Consider the following 9,290-nt stretch of genomic DNA (forward strand, 5'->3'; position numbering starts at 1 on the left):
CAGAGCTGGGCCTTCCGACCCCTGAGCCAGCTCTCTGGAAACAGGGAGAGGCAGGTCGAGCAAGGAGGAACCAACTGGGCCTCTTTCTCAACTCTTCCTCTGTCTGCCTTTCAGCGTTTCTACCCATTGTACTGGGCGGAGCTAAGTCCCGATGAGGCCAGTCAGCGGTCTTTGCAGAGCAGAGCCTTTGGTGGGTAGTCTGAATGTGTCTGGGCATAAATCCTACAGGTCCCTAAACTCCACCACAAAATCTGTTGTCTAATAGAAAATACACTTTCACTGTGTTACCCATAGTGCCTTCTGTCACAGCACATCTCTAATAGAAGGGGATCTTGTCAACTTCACACCATGATGATTTGAGCCAAGCCTGCTTGGGGTGGGGAGCTCAGAAGGCTTGGCAAATGGGGTGTTAGTTACCGCCCCCTTGTAATCTCATGGAGCAGTTCTACTTCATCAGTGTCTCTGGCTACTGGCAGTATCCCTGCTTCTATTCACTAGGTACCAGTAGGAGCACCTACCTCCGTCACCACCACCACCACCACCACCACCACCACCACACACACACACACACACACACACACACACACACACACACACAACCGAAAATGCCTCAGGCATTGTCCCCTGTACTCAGTGTGATAAAATGCTCCCTGGTTAAGAAGCGCTGTCTTTGAAGGGCTTCCTTTCTTCCATGGTTCCTTTTAGATAAGCTTTCCCTAAACCTGTGCAACGGCAGCCACCATAAGCTAACAAGAAATCTCCATCTCCATGGGGATGTCATGGGGCCAACACCTACTGCCTGCTTCTACCAGGTATCTCTCCAGCATGTCAAAACCAGGGTGAACTCTGGCCGTTTCCTTCTGCCTTTTGTTTTAATTCTCCTAGAAAGCAGATTCGGGAAAATGGGAGATGAGAAACCGTGGGAAGTGGAAAAGTGAAGGGAAAAGCCAACACACAGTCCATCGTCAGAGATGCGGCCATCAGCGCTCAGGTCCACTGAGATCTCCTGAGACTGCCCAGCACTGTTGAACCAAAACACATCTTGGGCATTTGTCTCCTGGCTGTGATGTGTGAGGTGAGCACACTTATTAGCTGCTTTCCATTTGCCAGCTATTGGGTCCAGGGCCATTAACTCCCCTGCTTCTCGGTTGTGCGGGAAGCACATGAGCCAAACAGACCGCACACACAGAATAAGTGCTGCCAGCCTGCGCCCAAGTGTACACAGAACCGTGAACCACACCTTCCCTGAAATCTCAGGATGGCACAGGGCACACAATGAGGCTCCCCAGTTGGTCTCCTCCTTGCATCAACCTGACCAATTAATGCCCCACACGAAGTCCATCTCGCCACTGATGGACTTCAAAGTGGCAGACAATCATAATCTACCGAAAAATCATTGTGCCAGAAAGTGAATAGGACAAACGGCAGTCATGCTCACCGCTGAAGCTGGCTATGAGGCTGAAATGCCATTGGTCATCTCCCTTTAACATCTGCTCCAGATTTCCTCATCGACAGACAGCTCTTTAGTCTGAGGGCTTGACAGACAGCTATCCCTCTGTAGCATGTGAGCCCTCCCTGACCTGCCATGTCACAGCGTAGCCTGCCATGTCCCAGCATAGCTGCCACGTCCCAGCATAGCTGCCACGTCATGGCATAGCTTGCCATGTCATGGCATAGCCTGCCATGTCCCAGCATAGATACCATGTCATGGCATAGCCTGCCATGTCCCAGCATAGATACCACGTCACGGCATAGCCTGCCATGTCATGGCATAGCCTGCCATGTCCCAGCATAGCTGCCACGTCTCAGCATAGATACCACGTCACGGCATAGCCTGCCATGTCATGGCATAGCTGTTGCCAGAACCTACTTTCCAGTAGCACCAGGTAAAGAAGCTGATTAAGTTATCTAAGCTCCAGGTAGAACTCTGCTGGAAACCGTTGTTCTTACCCATTCCTCAACCTTTGCTGGAAGAGTCTCATCCTTCCACAGGAACTCCCATCACCCATTCATGCCATTCGGCCAGCCGGTTTAGTAGACTTTGTTTTGCTGCCTCATTGTCTTGCGTTGGTATTTGTGACGACACTTTGTTACACCAGAAAGCGCCGGCTACTTGAGGATGAAGACTGGCCCCAGAGTCTGGCCCACTGCCCAGGACTTAGCAAACACTTAATTCTTGGCTGGTCCTGTGAAGTATGCACAGCCCGGAGATGGCAAATCAGCAGCCTGGGGGCTATTTCTGACCTGTAATGTTTTACTTGGCCCCACAACTCCAAGCTGGGCTAGGCCAAAGAGCATTGATCCAGGTGATAAGGTTGGCAAGACTCACGATATAGATTTGGTCGTTGGTTGACTATTTAGCAAGCCAGAAATGTACCAGACCAAGGATGCCAATGGCCACCATTCCTTGAGTACACTCTGTACTTATGGTGGTGGCTCCCTGTAGTCCTAGTAGCCTGCACAACATGAAGGTCAGAGTACCAGTGCCCCCAGGCTCACAGCTCACAGTGGAGAGACAGGGGAGGGTGTGGGATGGTGACCTGTTAGTGATGGGTTTGGCTGACTTTTATTTCTTCCTGCACCAACAGGTCTGTACCCAGCAGGCCTGACTATGGCCACATGTGAACACTTCTAAGTCAGAAACTTACACTTTTCAAAAGAAAAAAGAAAGAAAGAAACCTACACTTTAAAATAAAAAAGAAATGAAAGAAACTTACATTTTTAAACTCATTTTAGGAAGCATAACCTCTTTTCATTTACCTTTTTTTGCTTGTTTTCCCGAGACAGGGTTTCTTTGTGTAGCTCTGGCTGTCCTGGAACCCTTGTAGACTGGGTTGGCCTCAAGTTCAAGAGTCAGCGTTTGCCGTCCACATTCTGGGACTAAAGGTGTGTGCCACCATGCCAGCTTCATTCATGCTTTTTATTAGTTTTTGAGGTGGGGTCTCACAATCCAACCCTGAAACCTGTTATGTATACCAGGCTAACCTCAAACTTGGAGTGATCCTCCTGCCTCAGCCTCCACTCCGATCACCACAGGTCCCACACCACGTAACAGTAACAGGTTTTCACACATCAACAGACTGAGTTCCTAAGAGACTGTGGCAGCCACACCTCCAGTGTTATGGGCTCCAGTTAGTTAGTGCCTGAGCTGATGCTCAGCGGATTTTGAAGATTTCACTGCTAAGAGGAAGGTTTGAATTTTTCAATGCAGCAACAACTGTGCTCTGGCAAGGGGCCAGGGAGCTAACCGACAGAGCTGAGCTAAGACGTGGAGAATGTCAACACCACCTGAAGCCAAGGCCTGACATGTTCTCACTCAGCATCCCTGAACGACACCACGAAGTCTCTGCTGTGATAGCGACTGAAAGCCTGCAACCCAGAAACGGAGTGAGAACCCTGGCAACAGATCTTAGGACAGAGAAGGGTATCTATAGCGAGATATAGATCCCACCCAGTGCCACGGCCAGAATGGCAGGATGCCAGCTGTGGGAAAGAGGTGGCATTCAGCAGGACCCTGAGAGCTCGTGGCACCCTATCCCACCTCCCTTACAAACCCTGCCTAGCTCTCTCTGGAAAGCCATAAGCACTCCCACTCAGCAGGAATAATGGACGGTTTATTTAGGAATACATCATCTGTAGTTTGGAGAGTGAGAAGCAGTATTTCTCAAAGGGGTGGGGGTCCTTCTGAAGTCTCTCAGTGTCGGGGTAGTCTGTAGGTGGGGAGGGAGTCAGTCATGTTTGCCTTCAATTATGGCTATTTTTGTCCTCTGGGTCCCCTGCACATAAGTAATAACTTTCCACATAAGTAATAAACTATGTTTCGTGCCCCTACTATTTAAAATAGTTCAGAGAAGTGTGAGGCCAGAGCTGATGCAGAGGCCATGGAGGGTGTTGCCTCCTGGCTTGCTCCCCATGGCTTGCTCAGCCTGCTTTCTTATGGAACCCAGGACCACCAGGTCAGGGGTAGCACCGCCGACCATGGGCTGGGTCCTCCCCCATCAATCATTTATTAGGAGAATGCTCTACAGAGCTGCCTATAGCCCCATCTTATGGAGGTATTTTCTTCCTCATCTCCGGTGATTCCATCACCAGACATAAAACTAGCCAGCACAGAGGGTCTCTCATTGAATCTGAAGCTTACTATTCTGGCGATGCTGTCTGGTCAGTGAGCCCCTGGGAAAAGCCTGTGTCCACCCCATACTGCTACAGGTATAGGTATGTACAGGCATGTCCCGCTCTTACGTTGGTGCCAGAGATTCAGACACGGGTCCTTTTGCTTACACTCTCACCCACTATGCAATGTCCTCAGTCCTTAAGTTGCTTCTTATTAAGTATTTGGTCACAGAGGTGAGAAATGTACCTAACACAAAATACTGGTGCCAAGAAGGTTCTTGTGAGAAACCTGCCCATATTAGCTGCAGCCCTTTGGACCAGACTGTGGGAGAATGGGAGTCTGGAGTTGCAGGCTAGAAAAACCCTAGAACACCATACACGGACTTAACTGGGTTTTTCCGGTGGGAGTTCAGAAGGCCACCGTGCTGATGGGGATGCACAGTGAAGTCAGGCTTGCTGGGTTTCAGGGAGGGCACAAAGGTTGCAAAGGGAACTGGAGTGCGGTCAGTGACATTCTGGCCATGCGTGTATGTTCTGTGTCCTAAAGAACTGAGTGAGGCTAAATTGAACCGTGATGGACTGATCTGCTTGGTGGGAGAAATTTCAAGGCATCCAGGCTGTGGCATGGCTATCGCTCACTTTCTTCAGCTAGGCTTCAAACGAGAGTGAGCAGGAAGTAGGTAAGATGTGGCAAATATACAGATTTTTTCAGGAGAGGAACGTGAACACCAAGTCGCAGACAGAGGAGACAAGGCAGATGTGTGCAGAGCAGCTGTGGCTGTTAACAGAGACGGGTGCAGCTAAGGACAAGCCAGAAACTTTGTTCTGGGACAAGAGAATGATGCCATGAGGGCAAGACCCCATTCCCAGGAATAAAACTGAAAACCCTCTTGAAAAACATTTATTTCAAAGGAGAGCTCCTAAACAGAGTGTCTCAAAGGCCTCATGCTCAAAAAATTCTCTTAGGGAAATGTTTTTCCAGGCTCTGCCACCCCAGGTCAGGCTCCATTCAGAACCAGGAGTGGAAGGTTTCATCATTCATATGGTACTGGTTTTGAGGTCATGCAAGTCAGAAGACTTAGAGGGTCATGGGGATTTTTATCAAGCTTTCAGAAGCTTTTAAAGACAGGTACTGTGTACCTGAGTTGCATTCCCAGCATGCAGCCCGATTGAGCTGTTCAGAAAACTGCAAACAGATACCCCATGCTATTAGAAGTGCTAAGAATATGAATATCTGCCAAGCAGCTCTACGGGCACATGGTGGAGCCAGCCAAGAAAGAGGTCTCACATGCCACAGGAGGCGGGGTTACAGTGACAAGGCCACAGAGCCCACTGAAACTCAGCAGACAGCACCAGGAGCCTCAGATGTTGGGCCTGGAGTTGTCAGATTCGGTCGCCTGGTTCTATTGGCCACGCCCTGGTCTGATCCATCCTCGCGGTCCATATTCCTTTTTGGAAGGGCAATACTCTGTACCATTTTATACTGAAAATAAGTAACCGAGAACTTGTTTTTTCCAGGGACCCAGGTAAAGACTGCCTTGATACAGAGAAGATCAGCATGGCCCTGAGCAAGGATGACTCACAGATTTGTGACGTTCATTCTTTGCTTTCTCTGTCTCCTGTGCATCCTTAACACTCAGGGATTAACCAGTGTCATCAAACAGAAGCTGAAGGATAATAATGTCACTCAGCTCAAGAAGAATGCAGACACCCTGTGGGACATTCAAAAGTACCTAAAAAACCCTAGCTAGATCCTAGGCTAGAGAAATCCCGAATCTACAGTGTGATAGCCATGAACCTTCAATCTTCAGCTTTGTTCATGGGTCAGGCTGCTTCTCCCCTGATGTGATATGTACTCACAGATCAAAGCCCAGGCCTGTTTGGTGCTTACAGTATGAGCTCTTGAACAAATAAGGGTACCTACTGCAATGTGAAAAAGGAAGAAAGGAGAAGAGGAAGAGGAGAAGAAAAAAGAGAAGAGACTACCTTGAATCTTAGTATCTGCAGATCTCTGAAGAGTTGGAATTCTAAGACTATGGAGATTTTTTAAGTTGATTTGGCATTATGACATGGCTATGTGCGTACAGGAACCATGGGCAGAATGTTATGGTTTAGTGTCAATCTCTCCAACACTTGTTTCCTAGCAGGTGGTGGTGGGGTTTTCGAAGTTTGCAGACAGTAGGTAGGGCCAAGCTGCAGGAAGGAGGCCTTTGGAGTAGGCTGCTGGGGTAGGGACTTGGCTATCACTTTCTACTCCAGGCTGTTTCCTGATCCAGATGGTCCTCAAACTGGACAATGCCCTCAAACCACTGGGTAAAATAAATCAATCCCTGAAAACAAACAAAACCCTCAAAGAGGGGAAAAAAAAAACCAACAACAATGATCATTTCACACTTTCCTGGCCCTAATAGTTTGGGTTAAGAAGGCTCACAATATGAGCAATTGGGCCAAGGCCATGATGGATACCCACAGAAACAGCTGACCTGAGCTAGCAGGAGCTCATCAACTCTGGACTGATAGTGGGGAAATCTGCATAGGCCCAAATTAGGCCCTCTGAATGTGGGTGACAGTTGTGTGGCTTGGGCAGTCTATGAGGCCACTGTCAATGGGACCAGCATTTATCCCCAGCGCTTGAACTGACTTTTTGGAGCTCATTCTCTTTGGAGGGAGGGCTCAGCCTAGATATAGGGGGGGGAGGGCCTTGGTCCTGCCTCAAAGTGATGTGTCAGACTTTGTTGACTCCCCGTGGGAAGCTTTACCCTCTCTGAGGAGTGGATTGGGGATAGGGAAGGGGAGGGGAAGGGAGAGAGTGAGAACTGGGATAGGTATGTAAAATGAGAAAAGATTGTTTAAAAAAAAATAAATTTTTAAAAAATTCTGACAGTACTCTGATGTGTCACATGCCTACAGTGTATTGGTGTGTTTTTACTTGGATCTTTTAACGTGGTTCCAGCTGAAATGTGCCAAGGCTGGGTTCTTCTCCAGCCATGTCCATTTAGGACTTTAAATGACTCTCCTCCTTGTATGTGCATCTCTGTTTAGATTTGGAGAGTTTTCACTATAATTTCATGCATAGATTTTTGTGCTTGAGTTTTCTCAGCTCCTCTTCCCAGGCAGTGGCTCCTTAGGTCTGTTGTACCCCTTAGTTGTGTCCCTTGGCTCCTGGAAGTTGCGGTCAAGCTTGTCCTCATTTTTCTGTGGCTGTGACAAATACCATGAACAAAAGCAACCAGGGAGGAAAGAATTCATTTGGTTTGACTTAAACATTCAGGTCACAGTCTATCTTGGGGGGGAGGGGGGAGGGGTCAGTGAAGGAACCAAAGCAGAAGTCAAGCATGGAAGGATGCTGCTTCAAGGCTCATTCTAAAGCTTTTGTTCTTTTCTAAAGCTGAGATTATGATATCTTTTCCCCTTATGTGGGATTCCCCTTTGTATTCTGTGAATACTATTGGCTAATAAAGAAGTGCTTTGGGCCTATAGCAGCGCAGAGTAAGGCAAGGTGGTAATTCCAAGCACACAGAGGAGAGAGTAGGCAGAGTCAAAGAGAAGCCATGGAGCTGTCACCCGGAACCTTACTGGTAAACCATGAGCCTCATGGTAAAATACAGAATAGAAATAAGCTAATTTAAGGTATAAGAGTTAGCCAATGAGAAGCATAAGCTAATAGGCCAAGCAGCGTTGTAACAATACAGTTTCTGTATGGTTATTTCGGGCCTGGGTGGCACAGAATGAAAAGCAGCCTCTGCCTACATTCCCCCTTAGCTTTCCTCCCTCCAACCCCTTGCATGTACACCCCACCCCCCAAATTCATGGCCTCTTTTGCTTTGTTGGTGGTGGTGATTGCATGTGTGTTACTAAGATGTAAGTACAACTTGCTCAGCCTATATAATGTTACTCGTATGTACGTTTCCAGGGCTGACCATTTGGTACTGGATAACCGATCTGGGTGCTCTTCCCTGGGGAAGACTGTTTCTCCTGATCTCAGCACTCGTCAGCTGTCTGTGGTTCTCTGACAGTGCCCTTTCTTACACGGGAGCTTGTGGGCAGCCATGTAGCTTTGGTGATTCCTGTTTCTAATGCTTCTGCGTATCAATCTGAACATCCACTGGTCTGGACGCTTCCTAGTTGTATTTCAGTATCTTCTCAGTAAGCAACACGCTTTTGAGGGTCCACTCGCAGAAGAGGAAATTAACCACGACAACAGCAACAAGAATAACCAGAGTAAGACGCAGAAATACGCTTAAAACCACCCAAAGTCCACTTACACGCCACGATGACTATAGGCCGGAAACAGCAACAGGATGCACACTATCGAGGTAAAAAGTACTTTGAGTAAATACAGAAATAGAAAATGAATAAAATTAAGGAAGCGAGTAGGGGGAAAACAAAGAAGGGCATATAAATAAAAGGAAGAAAGGCCAGGCATGGTTACTAGGTCCTTAATCCCAGCACTCAGGAGGCAGAGGCAGGCGATCTCTGTAAATTCAAGGTTACACTGGCCTATACAGGAAGCTCCATGCCAATCAATCAGGGATATATTAACATAGATCCTGTCTCAAAAAGGAAAGGGAGGTATGAGAGAAGAATGTTCTGAAGAGAAGGGGTTAAAAGCAAGAGAACATTACCAATAATGAGAGAATTCATAACCAAAAAAATCTTTTAAATGTAATTAAAACCTTGTACAGAGGCCATGCTAAACTTCTCTGTATTGCTCCAATTTTAGTATATGTGCTTCGGAAGCAAGGTTTTGCAGTGACATTTAAAAAAAAAAGATTTATTTATTTATTATGTATACCATGGTCTGCCTGCATGTATGTCTGCATGCCAGAAGAGGGCACTGGATCTCATTATAGATGGTTGTGAGCCACCATGTGGTTTGCTGGGAATTGAATTTAAGCCCTCTGGAAGAGCAACCAGTGCTCTTAACCTACAAGCCATCTCTTTAGCCCCTTGCAGTGGTATTGATTATTGTGGACTCACAGTTGAGAAAGAGGAATACAGAAAGCTTCTATGACAACCCATACTCTCACCCCATCCCCACCCCTACAAAATAACAGCCTAGACAGACAGCCATCAAAGAGAACCCTTAAAAATGTGGTAAGGATGCTGAAGTGTAGCCCTCCACAACCAATGGCTTCTGGCAGGATGCGGGTGGGGAAGGACTGTTTAAGGGGCTG

At 47.5% G+C, this 9,290-nt stretch overlaps 1 non-coding gene and 1 pseudogene across 1 annotated transcript; one reads left to right on the forward strand and one right to left on the reverse strand.

Annotated features, from left to right (window-relative positions):
* The first annotated feature begins 5,620 nt into the window (after nucleotides 1-5,620).
* On the forward strand, nucleotides 5,621-5,722 carry LOC113457120. The gene has a single exon (XR_003377754.1). It is a non-coding gene; the product is annotated as a U6 spliceosomal RNA (small nuclear RNA).
* A 3,041-nt stretch (nucleotides 5,723-8,763) lies between these two features.
* LOC113457118 lies at nucleotides 8,764-8,856 on the reverse strand (annotated as a pseudogene).
* Nucleotides 8,857-9,290: the final 434 nt, after the last annotated feature.

The sequence above is a fragment of the Microtus ochrogaster genome, chromosome 18, assembly GCF_000317375.1.
Source record: "Microtus ochrogaster isolate Prairie Vole_2 chromosome 18, MicOch1.0, whole genome shotgun sequence".
Lineage (NCBI taxonomy): Eukaryota > Metazoa > Chordata > Mammalia > Rodentia > Cricetidae > Microtus > Microtus ochrogaster.